At 52.0% G+C, this 16,178-nt stretch overlaps 1 protein-coding gene across 1 annotated transcript in view; it reads right to left on the bottom strand.

The window, feature by feature from the left end:
- RNF17 (ring finger protein 17) overlaps positions 1-16,178 on the bottom strand; it is a 2,644,767-nt gene that overhangs the window by 1,594,095 nt on the left and 1,034,494 nt on the right. The gene's annotated exons all lie outside the window — the stretch shown is intronic.

Genomic DNA, 16,178 nt, shown 5'->3' with positions numbered 1-16,178 from the left:
CGACACGGAAGCGTCGGTGCCGAGGGATTTATGTTTGGTCGGCACCGAGAAGCTCGGTTTGGGCACCAATGGCTTCGGGACGGAGCTTGCTTTCTTCGGTACCGAGGGGTGTTTTTCGGCGCCGCCAGGAGGCTGGCTCGAGCCCGAGCCGCCAGAAGACTTGTGATGCTTTTTCACCGGGCCCGAAGGTGGGGTGATAGAAGCGGTATGCTTGGTTTTCCCTAGGCCCGGAGGCGAAGGGGTAACTGGAGTCTCTTTCGATCTGGGCGCGGGAGTGGGAGGGGGTAGAGTACTCACGACCCTCTGCGCCGGTGTGATCTCCTCCACGTCGGAGTCGTCGGCCTCGGAAGCGCTGACGACATCGTCCTCCTGTTCGGTGTGCTGCTGTCCCGAAGCTCCGGTGTCTTCTCCGAAGATGTCAGGTGGAGCTGAGGTCGATGAGTGCGCCATGGTGCGTCGAGCTCTTCGATCCCGAATAGTCTTCTTCGATCGAAAAGCCTTGCAGGCGGGGCAGTCTCAGGCCTCGTGTTCGGGAGAGAGGCAGAGGTTGCACACCTGATGGAGATCGGTGTGGGGAAATTTAGACCCACATTTTGGGCACTTCTTGAAAGGAGTCCTTTCCATCGGCCGAAACCGGAGTCGAGATAGGCCCGAAGGCCGCCGCCGATGCCTGGAATCGAGGAAGTGCCGAAGAGAGAGATGAAGAAGCGTATTTGCCTGAAGAATCTCGATGGACGAGGATTTTTCGTCGAAGGGCGAACTGGAAAGGTTCGAAGCCGGAGCACAAAGTATTACATCCGAGCCCGATGGCGGAAAAAAACAATCTGAGGATGGAGCCGAAGCCCATGCGCAGTACGGACCGAAGGAGGAGTCACCGAACTCGTGACTTCCAAAGACTGTCCAAGAAGAAAAACAAACTACAAACATCCGGGCCCAACACCAGATGGCGATCTATGCACAGTGTATAATCTGCAGCTCACATGCCTCGAACATACCATGTTTAATAAAGAAAGAGAAATGTCCCCAGGTAGACTGAGAACATCCAACTTCCCGATAGGAAATGTAGGGCTATGAATACTACCAATCCCAAAGAGTATATCAATATCCATTATGTCCTTGAAGTAAAGAAGGATAAAAAAGTGAACCTTCTCTTCTGATAAAACGGAATTTTTTTCAACCATGTAATGGCCGTTAACAGCCCTGGGGTAAATATCCAGATACTGCATCTCAGATGACCTCAGAAGCAGAGTTCACAGAACAACTATGTTCCAAAGTTGAACATAAGAATAAATATCAACTCCAAAAATGGTGGAAACCAAGACTACGTTTTCAGAAGTATACCAATTAGACAGCCTGCATTGCCAAACGAAATGTTTCCAGCAAAAAGGAGCACACTTCCATGAAACAAATTGCTATGTGCAGGTAAGGAACCCATCTCATAAAGCTGGCCTGACCCCCTTGCCAGGAGGCATAACCTAAATATTTCTAAATGCAAAAGCTATCCGTACACTACTTGAACTCAATGAAAAGTGCACTCTGCTAGAGTAGCAAAAAGAACTGCGCTGGACAAACCAGGGACCAAAATTACCCTGAACTGAACGTTTAGAGTATTCCCAAAAAACAAGTATACGCTCTGTATACATGGACTCATAATTGCCATAACTGCATGTCTCTATAAGAAATACTGTAAATCAACATCAATGCTTACCAGCAAACTGAACTGCTTCTAAGAAACATGTTAAAGGGTAAACTTCCTATCCGGAAGACACAACACCTACAAATGACCTCTTGAGCAAGAAGTCCATTTTCAGAGGAAAAAAGGGGATAACCATACCTCAGGTACCCTTATATCACAAACTGTAAAGGACAGCATTGAAACAATTGCATCTGCTCCTCGCAGGAACACCAATCTGGTATAACCAAAAGGCAGACATGTCAATGCCCTAACAAGGCTAGTCCATTGAAAAAATACAAATCCTGCAACACCTACACAACCCAAGTACTGGGTCAAAACTAAAGATAATAGAAACAGAGAAAGAATAATTAAGACTCTGTATCACATCTATCACAGAAGCGTCTCAATGATGAATCAGCCTGAGCCCCAAAAAGATGGGCGCCATCAAAGGGCGTATTGACTAAAGTTGCCTGCACAGCCTCTGAAAAGTCTGAAGATCTTAACCATGTATGACGCCAGAGCGCCACAGAAGATGCCATGGCCCGGCCTACTGAATCAGTAGTATCAATGCCATATCGGATTGTTAGCTTAGCTGCCTGTTGGCCATCTCTAATCAAGTTTTAAACATCAGAGTGGACGCTCTCCGGAAGCGATGGCAAGATAGTATGCAAGGTATCCCACAGAGCGTGGGGAAAAAAATCAGTACACAAGACGTGGTGGTAGACCTTAATGCAGAACTAGCAGAAGCAAAGATGAGTTTGCCACATGCATCTTGACTCCTGGAGTCCTTATTTAATGGAATCTTAGGTGAAGAATCCATCTTGAGAGGCTGTAGCCGCATGAACTACCAGGCTACGAGAGGGAGGGTGTCTGAGGAGATAAACTGGATCTACTGGAGCAGGCAGATGCCTGCGAGATATAGAGTGGTCCTCCGAGACCCCTGAATCAGGCTTGGCCCAAGTTCCTAACAATATGTTGAACAGGGCTTCATTGTATGGAAGAACAAGCACTTCCCCTGACTGAACTTGGTAAAGAAGATCAATTAGAGGGTCGGTGGACTTCTCCACCGTAGGTAGTGACAACTCCAACACTGCAGCCATTCTCCTCAACATATCTGCACAGGAGGACTGGCCTCTGTAGCAGGAGTAGGCGGGGAAAGAAGCCCCGAAGCTGGAAAGGGCTCCAGCCCTCTAGTCTCACCAAGAGCAGATATTTAACTTTCCTGCACCTGAGATTGAATAACCTCAGAAAAGGGCTAAAAGGGGCCAAGCCCCCTTGCATCACCCATTACAAGGTGACCCCACAAAGTCTCAACCTGAGAAGGTAGTAAAAATGCCTCATTCACCCACCTGACATCGAGAAAGTGGCGCTTCGGCGTCGATAGGGGAGACTTCGATTGTCGCAGTCTGAGTTGGCTGATCAATAACAGACGCAGAAGGTAGAGTCAAAGGGCTGTGCACCAGCGCCATAGCCAACCAGCTCAGACTCAAAGGGGCCCAACCGACACAGAGGACTAACCCACCGGCATGACTCCACTCACCTCCTTGGGGCCCAAGGGACTACCAGTGGATGGTGAGGGCCCAAAGATGAGATGTAGAGAGTTACAATACTCCCTCATCTGGGTCATCAATGCCCTGGCTCACAAAAAGAGACGCGAGACGGAGTGGTAAATGCCCCCCCCCCCCACCCAACTGGGAAGTGGGAGGAGCAGTGGAAGACAGACTCCACATGGCGAAGTCATAGGGGAGGTTTGGGGGGTGCTGTGGTTTCAAACGCCTGTGCTTACCCTTGGACGTTTGTGAAGTACGACGTCCTTAAGAATAGCTCTCGCTCCTGGAACGGCCTCTGGAACTGACCTCCACATGAAAAGACAGAGGCAGCAAAGTCTGAGGAACGTGACACGTTCCGCCAGCACCTGAATATATCGTTCCTTGAGCGCCTTCGGCTTCAGTCTCTGGCAGGAGCCGCAATCCTTGGAGTTGTGGTTTTCTACCAAACACCACATACGAACAGAATGCAGGGGAGAAGAGTTGGCCTAACGGCTAGGGCGGCCAACCTCGAATCTGGGGAACTGGGTTCGAGTCTCAGCAATGACGCTGAACATCCTGTGATTCTGGGCAAATCACTTAATCTCCTGGTTCCTAACAAAAATGAATGTGTCCTCATGTAATGCAAGTGGTGCTATGTAAAGTACACTGATACCCGATTCGGGTCAAGTTTGCGCTTTATAAAACTCTGTAAAATAAAAAATTTAAAAAAAGGTCTGTAACTGACATTTGTTGAGTAGAGGACCCGCAAGGCTTAAAGCACAACGACAGCGAAAGGCACACTGTTCCCAAGCGACAAAAACTGTTGAAGTAGGCCGGGAAAAACAGCCTGAGGAAACACTCATCTGGATCCGCGTTGCAGCGCAGAAAAAAGAAACTGTCATTCGTTCGCCAGCGGGGACTTACAGGACACTTCTGATGTCACAACGGGAGTCGACATTATCAAGGAGTCGTAAGGCACCGCCCTCCAGGGAGCAGACTGCTTAAAAATTTCCGGATCCAGTCAAACGCTTGGGGAAAATTCAAAGTTGAGGAATCTGTGGCAAAATGTTTCTATCAGATAGGAAAATTGGTGCTGTATCAGAGTATGAACATTAAATTCTTACAATTCCTTGTGAATACCAAAGCAGCTCTTAAGTAGCCATCAGTTCAAATAATGGCTTACATTTCACAGCTGTTCCAGGCAGAGGAAAGCAATTTGTTATGTCCGGCCCATGCACCTAGTCTTCTTTCAGCTTAAATTTTTCCCAATTTTCCAGGGACTGTGCATTATCGAGATATGCAGCATTTTGTAAGTATTCAACATATACAAGCTATATAAAACAGTGCTCAGAATAGTCAGGAGAATTAAGACATTGACTCAGCACTGAAGAAGAGTACAGTGCTAGTAACATGAATAGGGGTACTCACCTAGGTACTTCAGAAATTGGAGAGAGAGATTCTGGGAGTGAAAGGCAAATACATCCAGATGGCGTTCTTTGGGAACTCTTGTATGAGTAGTTTTCAGTAATCCAGGTCAGAAATTCTTCGACCTGTTAGCCATGGACAATGCTTGTGGTTTGGTACCTCACGTGCTGGGGAATTTTAATGTTGAAGCAGTTTACAGACTTGATAAGTGGAATTTGGGCATTTTTGTTTAGGTAAGGAGAACTCCGTCAGAGCAGATTAATACCCTATCTCTGATGTTTTAAAGTGTTGGCAAAATGGGCAACTACCTTGGGCACCCATTTTTAAAGCGGTCACCTTGTAAAGGTAGTAGGCCAGTCAACATCCCTGCTATTATAATGTTACACATAAACAATAGCTTATTTTCTCATTATACAGCTGAGCATTGCTTAACAGAAATTTAGGGCCAGATATATCAAGAATATTTATTTTCCAGCGCTGGAAATGTGCCCTTTTCACAACACAAATAGTTCTTTGCCCTGGGTTGTGCCTCTTGCTTTCAAAGGGCAGTTATTTAGATGGAACTTGGGTAGATCCGTGCAAGTACAAATGGTTTTGTCATAAACCCCAATCTACTCAAATAGCCAGACCAGGGGGGAGGAGCCTAGCGCGCAACCAAGATGGCCGCGTAGGTGCGAGGCTCCCGAGGACCTCCGCGACCTCCTGAATTAATCCTGGCGATATCCTGTCCTTGTTGAGGGGACTGTGTCGGTGAACCCGAGCTGAGGCGCCGCCCGTTTTTTGGGCCCGAATCGGACCCCGAACACCGGTGGGAGCATCGATTGAAGGTTGCGGCCTTCTCCTCGCCGGCCCCCCGGATTAGAGTAGTGGGGCGATCCGGGGACGAAGTGAATAACAACGGCGAGCGGGGCTGAGCGACTCGCATACCCCGCACTTTCACTTTCGCTTTTGCGCCCTCCTTGCCTCTGGCGGGGTCGGGCTGCGGAGCGGGGTGCGGTGGTGTTGCCTTGTCCGGGTGCCCGGCTGATCCGCCGGCGGTGGATTCACCCGCTGCCCGGTGGTTGCCCCCGTCCCCCCCCCTGACACCCGTGATTTGGTGTGGCGTCCCGTTTGGAGATCTTGGCACGACGGTGTAAGGGCCAGCATGTCCACCAAACAAGATGGCGACCGGGCGAAGATGAAGACAACCCGCCGTGGCACGGCGCACCAGGCCAATAGTATGGATCGCTATACGCTCCAGAAGGGTTCTCCGGAGACATCGCGGTCATCCCTGGTGGGCCCGACGGAGGCACCTGCCCAACCGGTGGATCTGACCCTCCGGGACGTCATGGGCGCCATCGCAGAGATGAAGGCCTCGGTGGACCAGCGTTTTGATACCTTAGCGCAAAAAATTGACTCGGTCCTGGTGGATGTGGGCCTTGTGAGGGCAGACTTGTCAAAAACGAACGACCGAGTTGACTCCCTGGCCCACACCACAACGAGCCTCACGACGGACGTGGTGGCCCTCCAGAAGGAGGTGCGCCGGCTTGGCCAGGCGAGCGCCCTGATGGACCGGCGACTGGAGGATTCCGAGGGTCGGGCCCGGAGGAACAATGTTCGCATTATTGGTGTGCCGGAGGGCCGAGAGGCGGAGGCGGCGGATCTCTTTGTGGAAGAATTGATCCTGACCCATCTCCAGCCCCGGGGGCTGAGTAAGCTTTTTGCGGTGGAGCGTGCCCACCGGGTCCCTGGGGGCCGCCCTAAGACCGGTGCCCCGCCGCGGCCTATTATTGCCCGGATTTTTAATTTCCGGGACAGAGACGCCATCCTCCAGACCTCCAGGCAACAGGGACCGGTCAGGCTGGACAACATGGATGTACACTTCTACCCAGACTTTACTCCGGCGGTCCAGAAGCAGCGACAGAGCTTTCTCGGTATTAAACGTCGCCTAAGGGACCTAAACCTCAAGTACTCTATGCTCTTTCCGGCTAAGCTGAGGGTGGAGGTGGATGGCCGTACGCACTTCTTCGACCGGCCCGAGGCGGCTGGGGACTGGTTAGATACTTTGCCTGGAGATCGGGGTGGGGGGGGCTCGGCTGGCGGGGAGGGCCCGCCGGATCAGAATTGAGGGGTGACTGTATGGGCCTTGCTCGGGATCTTGCTCCTTTACCATATATTGCTTTTGTATGTTCCCCTCCCATGGAGGTCGGGTGGGGTCTGCTGGGGGCTTCCCTCCTCCTCTGGGGGACTAGTTAGTATTTAGCTATGGGGCGACAGGCACACTGCACTTTGGGGGGGCTGTCTGGGCTCATGCAGGGGTGCAGGGAGGGGGGAGTTCTGTTGGGACCGGGGGGTGGGGGGGGTGTGTTGTTTGTTAACACCGCAAGGCAAACCCGCAACTGTTTTGTCGTTTTTAAGATGCTCGGTGGGGGGCGACCGATTGTTTTGACGTATCATGGGGGGTAGGGATTTGATTGTGTTGTCATGGAATGTTAACGGCCTGGGGGATAGGATTAAACGTGGTGTGGTCCTGCAGTATTTAAAGCGTATTTCACCAGATGTTGTCTTCCTGCAGGAGACACACCTTATAGGTAACACCTTTCATGCAATGAATCGGCGGGGATATCGTTTGGCGGCCCACTCCGGCTTCACTTCGGGCTCGCGGGGGGTGGGCATTATGGTCAAGAACTCGCTCCCGTTGGAGATTGACGAGGTGCGCCATGATGAGAGGGGACGTTACACTGTTCTGGTGGGACGAATGGAGGGTAGAGTGTTTATCTTTATATCAGTGTACGTCCCGCCTGGGTTACAAGCCACTACATTTGCGGACCTTGGGCGCCTCCTTCTGGACCTTCCGGGTGGCCTGTTGGTGGTTGGAGGGGACTTTAACGCGGTTGCCTCTGGGTCCATGGACCGCCATCCCCCTAGGGACCTCCCCCGGGCACAGGCGTGGCTGCCCGGCCTTTTAGACACGCTGGGCCTGGTGGATTGTTGGCGCTTAAAGCATCCCGTATTGCAACAGTACACCTTCCACTCGGGGGCCCATGGTAGCCTCTCGCGGCTTGATTACATCCTTGTCCCGGCGGCCCATGCAGGGAGGGTGGGGGAGGTGCGCCATTTGGCACGGGGTATCTCAGATCACTCCCCATTGTTGTTGCATTTCGATGTCTTCCCGAGGGGGGATGGCAGGGTAGCCCCGATCAATGCATGGTATTTGCGTGACCCCACCATTCGTGCCGACTTGATCAAATCCTTACAGCGCTATTTCGATGAGAATGTGGGGTCGGTCCCATCTGCCATCTCCCTGTGGGAGGCTTTCAAGGTGGTTCTCAGAGGGGAGGCCCTCTCCTTTATTTCCAATGCCCGGCGGCGCGAGCGGGAGGAGGTGACCCGGGTTGAGGCCGAGATTGCAGAACTGGAGGGTGACCTGGGGAGCGGGGTAACAGACGCCAAGTTGCATGTTTTGCATTTAAAGCAGGCGGCCTATCGGACCCTCGTTACGGAGGCGGCCAGGGGCCTCAGTAGAGAGCAGCAGGGGCGATTGTATGATGTGGGTGACAAGGCTGGCAAATTGATTGCGTGGTTGGACAAGAGGGAGAGAGTGAGCCGCGTGGTGCCTTTGATTGAGAGCGTGGATGGTGTGTGCGTCACTGAGCCGGAAGCCATTGTCTCCTGCTTCGCGGATTATTTCCGCGAAGTCTACTCCCCGGTTTCTCCCTGCTCGGAGGAAGATTCCCATGCCTTGCTTCGGGACATCGCACTGCCCTCCCTTACGGTGGAGGACAGGGATTCGCTGGACGCCCCTCCCACCTCGGACGAAATTGCCTTGGCTATTCGTTCGGTTGCATCCGGCAAGGCCACGGGCCCCAATGGTATTCCCATTGAGCTATACAAGTTGCGCCCGGATGTGTTGGCGCCCCACCTGCGCGCGATGTTCCTTGCGGCCCACTCGCGGGGCTCCCTCCCGCCGGACCAGCGTCTGGCCACAATTGTGGTGATCCATAAGGAGGGGAAGCCCCGTGAGCGGGTCACATCCTATAGGCCGATTTCGCTTTTGAACGCGGAGCCCAAAATCCTCGCCAAGGTGTTGGCCAACCGGTTGGTTGGCGTGGTGAGCGATTTGGTCCACCAAGACCAATCGGGCTTTATACCGCACCGCAACACGGCGCTTAATTTGCGGCGCTTGCACGGGGTGCTCGCGCGTGTCCCATTTGTGCGGGAGCCGGCCATCTTGGCGTCCTTGGACGCCACCATGGCGTTTGATACGCTCGAATGGCCATATATTTGGGCGATGCTGGCGAAGTTTGGGTTCGGCCCGGGTTTCGTCAGCTGGGTCAAATTGTTATATTCGGGCCCGTTGGCGCAGGTGGTGGTGAATGGGCGAGTATCTGCCCCGTTCGCGCTGGGGCGGGGCACGCGACAGGGTTGTCCCCTGTCCCCTCTCCTGTTCGCCCTGGCCATGGAGCCCCTGGCGGAGTGGCTGCGGTGGCACCCTTCTATCCGTGGTCTCCGCTGGACCCCAGAGCATGAGGACCGCGTGTCGCTCTACGCTGACGATATCCTTTTGTATCTCGCCTCCCCGCGCAAGTCACTGATCGTCCTGGTTGATGTTCTCCGCTCCTTCGGTCGCAACTCAGGCCTGGTCATCAACTGGGCGAAATCCTGTGTCTATGTGCTCTCCGGGGAGGCCCCGGTCCTGCCACGGGACTGTCCGATTCAGATTGCCTCCCAGGGTTTCCGGTACCTGGGTATATATATCACTCTTGACCCGGAGGCCCGCTATAAGCGGAACTTGCTGCCCCCCCTCCAGCGTCTGAGGGAGGACGTGGTGCGCTGGCGGCGTCTGCCGCTCTCGCCGCTCGGCCGAGCGGCCTTATTTAAAATGATGTCCCTGCCGCGTTTCCTCTACGCCCTCCAGAATACCATGGACTTGGTCCCGGCACGCTACTTTCGCGAGGTGGAGGGCCTCCAGCGGCGCCTGTTCTGGGACGGGAGGCCGCGTATTGCTCTGGCTAAATTGACGCTCCCGTGGTACGACGGAGGGGTCGCCCTCCCGGACATCAAACGGTATTACTGGGCCTCCCAACTAGCTGCAATTAATCATGGCCTTTACGGGCCCGCTTTGAACCCGGCATTCGAGATGGACAGGACGCTTCTGCCCGGTGGCGATTATAATCGAGCGCTCTACTCTGGCGCGCCCGACTCCCGTTTGACGGGACCGACGCGTGTCATGGTGCGTGTCTGGCACGCGGCTAATGCAGCTATGGGGTGGAAGGACCGTTTGACCCGGGCGTCACCGCTGTATGCGTCTGAGAGGCTGGGCTCCCTGTGGACGTCGAAGGGCTTCGAGAAGTGGGACACGATCGGAATCAGCACGGTGGGAGATCTCTGGACGAGGGGGGGATTCAAAACTTTTGAGACGCTGCAGGCAGAGTTTCAGCTGCAGGGCAGTGAGTACTTTCGGTACCTGCAGGTTCGCCATGCGCTGGGCTCCGTCTTCCCGGATGTTGCATCCATTCCGGAGTCTTCCCCCCTGGAGGACAGAGTGCTAGATGGCCATGTCCCGGACAGCACGATCTCCCTCATCTACAAAAAATTGATTAACGATAGATCGTGTCTGCTGACCAGTCTCCGCGAGGCTTGGGTTGCCGACGGGCTGGAGCTGGACGACGAGGATTGGATTTCCGCGGTGGCCTCTCCGAAAGAGGTGGCCATCCCGGCTCGCCTTCGTTTCGTCCAGCTCAAGATCCTTCACCGGGTCTACGTGACGGGGCCAAGGCTTTTACGTATGGGTTTTGCCGGTGATGGAATGTGTAAGCGTGGCTGTGGTGCGTTGGCGACTTTCATGCATATACTGTGGGAGTGCCCGAAGGTGGAGCGATTCTGGCGTGGTGTGCATGAGGTTCTACGAATGGTTACGCGTGTCACGCTGCTGCCTGAAGCGAGGAGATGCTTGCTGAATGTCTGGGAACCAAATGACTACTCAGTCCCGCAGGCGCGGTGGGTGACTCTGGGATACATGATAGCCAAGCGTGATATTGCCCAATTGTGGGGATCCCAGAGGCCCCCTGCGGTGTCGGCCTGGAAAGAGCATATGGATTGGTGTATGTTTCGTGAAAAGGTGGTGTATGTGGCGAGGGGTAAGCCTGGGGCGTGGATGAAACTCTGGGGCCCCTGGAACGCCTACCGCGGGGGTATTTGTGAGCCGCCGCTGCTACCGGCGGCCTCGCCGGCTCCGTCTCCCTAGATGGCGCCCCTCCCTTGGCCGCGGGCGCGCGGTCCCCCAGTCCCTGATCTACTCCCGTCCCCCTCTTCAGAATTTTGCTGCTGGTGTGGATCCCCCACTTATGGAGCACGTGTTGTCACTTGGATCGAGGGTTGCCTTGCGGTTGTGGTTTGTTTATGTTGTTTTGTATTAAGAAAATGGAACCGTACTGTGGGCATGGAGCTTGGAGACCTGCACCATTGATCACTCCTGTTTTCCTACTGTGCACCGCTGAGGAAAATTTTTGCTGTATGTATGTAATATGCTTTTGATGCTCTAGCGGCCGGCCGGGTGGTTGTAGGCCCATACCTGTAACTTCTATAAACTGCAATAAACGGTTTCAAAAAAAAAAAAAAAAAAAAAAAAAAAAAATAGCCAGACCAGGCTTTATTTAAAAAAATTATGTCTCATTGAAGCAGGTGCAAATATGAACTAACATTTTCGTTTCCCTAAACATTCCATACATTGCATGTGTGCTGCACTGTACAGCACACAATGTGTGGAATATTTCAGAATTTGCCTAGGCATAGAATTTTGTACTGGAAAGGTATTCTTCCTGTACAAATTCTACACTAGACAGCATGCACACACTTCTGCCTCATGGAGTAAAGGTTTATTGTGCCATTAGGCAGTCTGTTTGTGCACAAGCACAGAGGCAGTACGAAGCAGCATGCTATTCTTTAGGTCCTACCTAAAACAGTGCATGCCATGTCGCTTGCGAGAAATTTTACAGCGGGCTTGGAGCCCGCCTATTGCTTATCATCGGTTGGATTCATAGTCACTCTAATTTCCTTCCTTCTCTTTGGTCAGCATGTGTTGGCTTCACTTAATCGTCTTAGGTTTGTCGCTCACCCGCAGAATGGCCTAAATACATGTGTTCTTCCACTGCTTGTGCTATTGGAACTCTTTTCTTGTTGTTGGAGTAGGAGTGCATGTATCAGCAAGCCATCTCACTGATGTGCTTCTATCCACTCCCACCTTCCCCTCCCTCTCCATGTTGCTGCTTGCCCCCTCTCACCCAGCTACATCCCCATGCTTGGTCCCTCCTTTCTCGCTCAGTTCCTTGCCCCCTACCATCCCATTTCACGTTGTTGCCAGTTCACTCCTGCCCCATCTGGGTTAACTGTCCAACCCACCTTGTCCCAGCACTATTGCTTACCCCTCCCACTCTGCTGGCTCCTCGAAAAAAAGCATTGGTATAGCCTATAGGTCTCACCTCCACTACCCATTGACTTGGTCAATGATTTTTGCCATGTTGCACAGGAGAGTGGCTGTTGTGCTGCATGGCTGAAAGGTATTTTTTTTTAAGCGCAAAGAAGCAGTCAGCGCTGGCTGCATCATACTGCTTTACTTTATTACTGGCTGGAGGCATATACACCCTTCGTGTTACATGTCCTACCTCTCTCCTGCCAGCAAATACAAATTCTTAAAACCACTTATATTTCACAGTGCTTTTTTTTCCCTTTTCAACAAACTTCCAGCCACACTGCTCTGCAATATGGCTAAAATATTAACAAAGCTAATACCTCCGAAGACTAAACCTAGTGGCTTTGCAAAAGCTAGCTAACAAATATGGCTCTGCGCTGCTTTCTTCCTTTTGTGCAACAACTTTGGTCATTGGAAGGTGCTAAGAAATAAAATCTGCCCATGGTGTATATGCCTGGTCTGGAAAGCCTTAAACCTCGCACCCTCGGCAGTTGGTAATCACTGAAATAAAAAAAAAATCTTTATAATTTCTATTGATATGTAATGTATTTTTAACAATCATTAAATCTTAGGAAACCCTTACACTCACTGGATGATGTCATCAGTAATATCAGTGATGTCACTGATCAGGTCATGAGTGATGTAATGCGTGAGGTCATAAGTAGTGCATTGCAGGGGCATACGTTTTAGTTAGCTCAGGTAACTATAACTACTACTGAATTTCACTGGTTTTGTACGAATGAAATCTGAACCAAACTATAACTTCCTTTTAACCTTTGGGGTTTTTTTCTGTGCATTTCTACGTTTTTTAAATTTCTATTTCCCAACTATCACATCCCTAGAACCTTTGGTTTTTCAGTGACTTTCAATGGTTTTTTAATTAGTAGTTGTGTTTGCAGAGTGGTGGAGAAAGGGGGCGGGCCTCTGACTAGCTCTCAGGAACCCTGCTGTGTCGGACTCACTGAAGGTAACAGGTCGGCTTCTGGGCTACCAAGAATCGTCAGTATCTAAGAAGACTTCAACCCCCAACCAGCAGTAAACCTGGAAGTGAGCTTGCAGAGTGATGGAGAAAGGAGGTGTGGCCTCTAAATTCCTCACAGCAATAGCGCTCTGTAGGACTTAAGGAGGTAACAGGAGTGCCATTCTCATTCCCCAACAAGGAGTGCGCCAGGAGGATTGATTGCACAGTGTTTGAAAAGGTGGGGTAACCGCCGCCGACCTCTCAGCAATCCCACTGTGTGGGACTTACGGGAGGTAACAGGAGGTGTACTTGGCCCCCTAGGACTGTCTGCAGCCAAGGGGACGTCATCCCCCAACCAGTTGTGCGCCAGGAGACGTGTTTGCAGAGTGGTGCAGAAAGGGGGTGGGGTATCCGGTGACTTGCCGGTCTGTTTTTTTTCTATAACGGCCGGGGGTTGCATGGCAGATTTCAGCTTTGGGGGCCCCTATCTCTTGGGGCCAGGCTATTTTGAATGTGAGATGGAGACCACGCGGCACCCCTCCGCGGGCAAATCTAAACCCCGGGGACCCCATTTCCCAGAGACTGGCCACTTTTTTTACATTTTAAAACAGGGGAGCAGATTTCCCCGGGCTCCCAGATTTGAGCCGGGTGGACCCCATACCCTGTAGACCGGACGTTTTGTTTTAAATTACTATTAGGAGAGGGGGAGGCTCCCCTCCACGGGCAGAAATGGGTACCGGAGACCCAGTCCTCCTGGACCAGGCCATTCAAGGGCACCAACTCACCACTGGGACCGTCGGGGAGCCTCAAGGCCCCCACGGTCAGTGGCGGCTCCCGGGAAGCCATAGTAAAAAGATATGTCCCAGGGGTGGGCACCTCGGGACATAAGAGCCATCCCTGGGTGGTGGCGTTTCACAAGCCATGTTTAGCTCCAGGAGGGTGAGGGGGGAGGAGTGCAGCCACACCTCCATTGATTGAGGAGGCTGACCTGGGGGCAAAGAACAGGAGGCGGTGGTGTTCAAAGAGGGGGCTCCGTGAGGTCCCCCGCCACGTCAAAATTAAAAAGCCCCAGGGCAGGAGGGGTATGTAAGGCACCCTATTTCATTAGCCCCGGGGAGGTGGGTGTCCCTGGGCTGCAGGGGAGGCCATACGGCCCTCCCCAGAACTAATCAATAGCCCCAGGGGCCCCCTTGCATCACAGAAGTCCGTGCATGTTTATTATCTCAAGTATCTTGGGTCCACCAGCAAATTGACGGCAACATTTTTTTACAAATACTTTTAACCCCCGGCAAGGTCCCTGTGCGACCCCCTCCCCCCTCCAAACAATCTGGGGTCTGGCCATTTCTACCATGCCACCTTTTTTTCATTATTTTTTTTTTGGTACTCTGCTTCAAGCCGTGTTTTAAGATGGCTGTCAACACTTCCTGGTTGAACTGTTGGCAGCAAATCGAATTTCATCAGGATTCGCAAGTCCACTGCAAGGACTCGCGTCGGGGCGGCTCCTCCGCGAGGAATGTCTCCCAACTGCTCTTTGAGCAGGAAAATGATAATGTTACTTACCCAGTAAGCATCTGTTCTTGGCATGTAGATCTGTATATTCACATGCTTTGCATATTCCTGCCATCTAGTGTTGGGTCCGCATGTTTGCAAATGGCTTTTCTACAAAGGAGTCTTTCATAGTCCCAAAGTAAGATGACTCCTCCCTTCGGTGATAGTGAACATGGTCATCGACACAATTGTTCGATTGTTTTCCTGCAGGAGGTGGGAATGGAGTAAGTATGTGTAATATAGAGATGTCCATGCATATAATGTACAATGAATAACAACAACTACCGGTACCTGGGGAGGAGGGTGGGCGCATGTGATTCTACAGCTCTACATGCCAAGAACAGATGCTTACTGGGTAAGTAACATTATCCGTTCGAGGCATGTGTGCTGTAGATACACATGCTTTGCATAGACTACAAAGCAGTATACTCTTAAAGCGGTGGATAACCTGTAGATGTTGCAGTTGTTTGGAACAGTGTTTTAAGTATTGATTGGCCTACAATTAGCTTGTTGATGTGCTAACACATCTACACAATAGTGTTTAGTAAATGTGTGTGGTGTAGACCATGCAGCTGCCTTACATGCCAGCTAGAGGAATATTACCTAAAAAAGGTCACACGCCTCTATTTTGCGAGTGGAATGCACTCTAGGGGGTATGGTTAAAGTTTTTTTTTTTTTTTTTTAACTTTTATTTAACGTTTTGCACATTGCAACCATACCATGACACAGCATGAGTATATCGAGTGACTTATACATCTAACAAGAGATCACAGGTCTCCACACCGTCTGGGCACGTATTTCCGTCAGAGAGCCACGCCCTTGTTCAGTTCTGTAAATGATAGATGACCCCCCTTGTCCCCTGGGACCCCTTCCTGGGGATAGCTTAATAGGGTTATACAACATAGGAAAGACATACTTCTTGTAGACTTCACATTCCATCCCCGCAACCCTGATATGCAGATCCGATCCCCCTCTCTAGACCCCTGCCTCCCGCTCCAAAGCCGGGGCGTCCACCGCCTCCGCGGCGGTCAATAAAAGATAGTTCTGAAGGGGTCCCCAAACATCCTTCGGTCTGGACATTAAAGGAAGGGTCTCGGCGTATGTAGCCAACTGTCCCTGGCAATAGATCAGGTCATCAATCCACTCTTTGTATTTTGGAGCCCTTCCTCTACCCCACCTACAGGCCACCCTGCGCCTGTCCAAGAGCAAAACCATACCCGTGAATCTACGATGCGCCTGAGGGAGGCGCGCTGTGCATCCTAAAAGTGCCAGTACAGGATCCCCCTCCACTGCTGCTCCCACCATCCTCCCGAAAGCCCGGAATACCTGTGTCCAGAAATCTTGTACCCTTGGGCATTCCCATGCTAAGTGTAGAAAGCCTGCTCCTAGACGGTGGCACCGTTCACACCTATCGTTATCCGCCAGTGCGAAGCGAAACTTTTTAGCAGGCGCGTAGTAAAGACGCTGCAAGAACTTGTAGTGAATGACCCGTAGTCTACTTCTAGCAGATACCCTTGTAGTTTGCAGGCAGCAGTACTCCCATTGCTCGTCCGTCACCTCCCTTCCCAGCTCCTCACTCCATTGGGTCCG

Source organism: Triturus cristatus, chromosome 8 (genome assembly GCF_964204655.1).
Source record: "Triturus cristatus chromosome 8, aTriCri1.1, whole genome shotgun sequence".
Lineage (NCBI taxonomy): Eukaryota > Metazoa > Chordata > Amphibia > Caudata > Salamandridae > Triturus > Triturus cristatus.
Note: the sequence above shows the minus strand (reverse complement) of the source record. Positions and strands in the feature narration are given on the sequence as shown.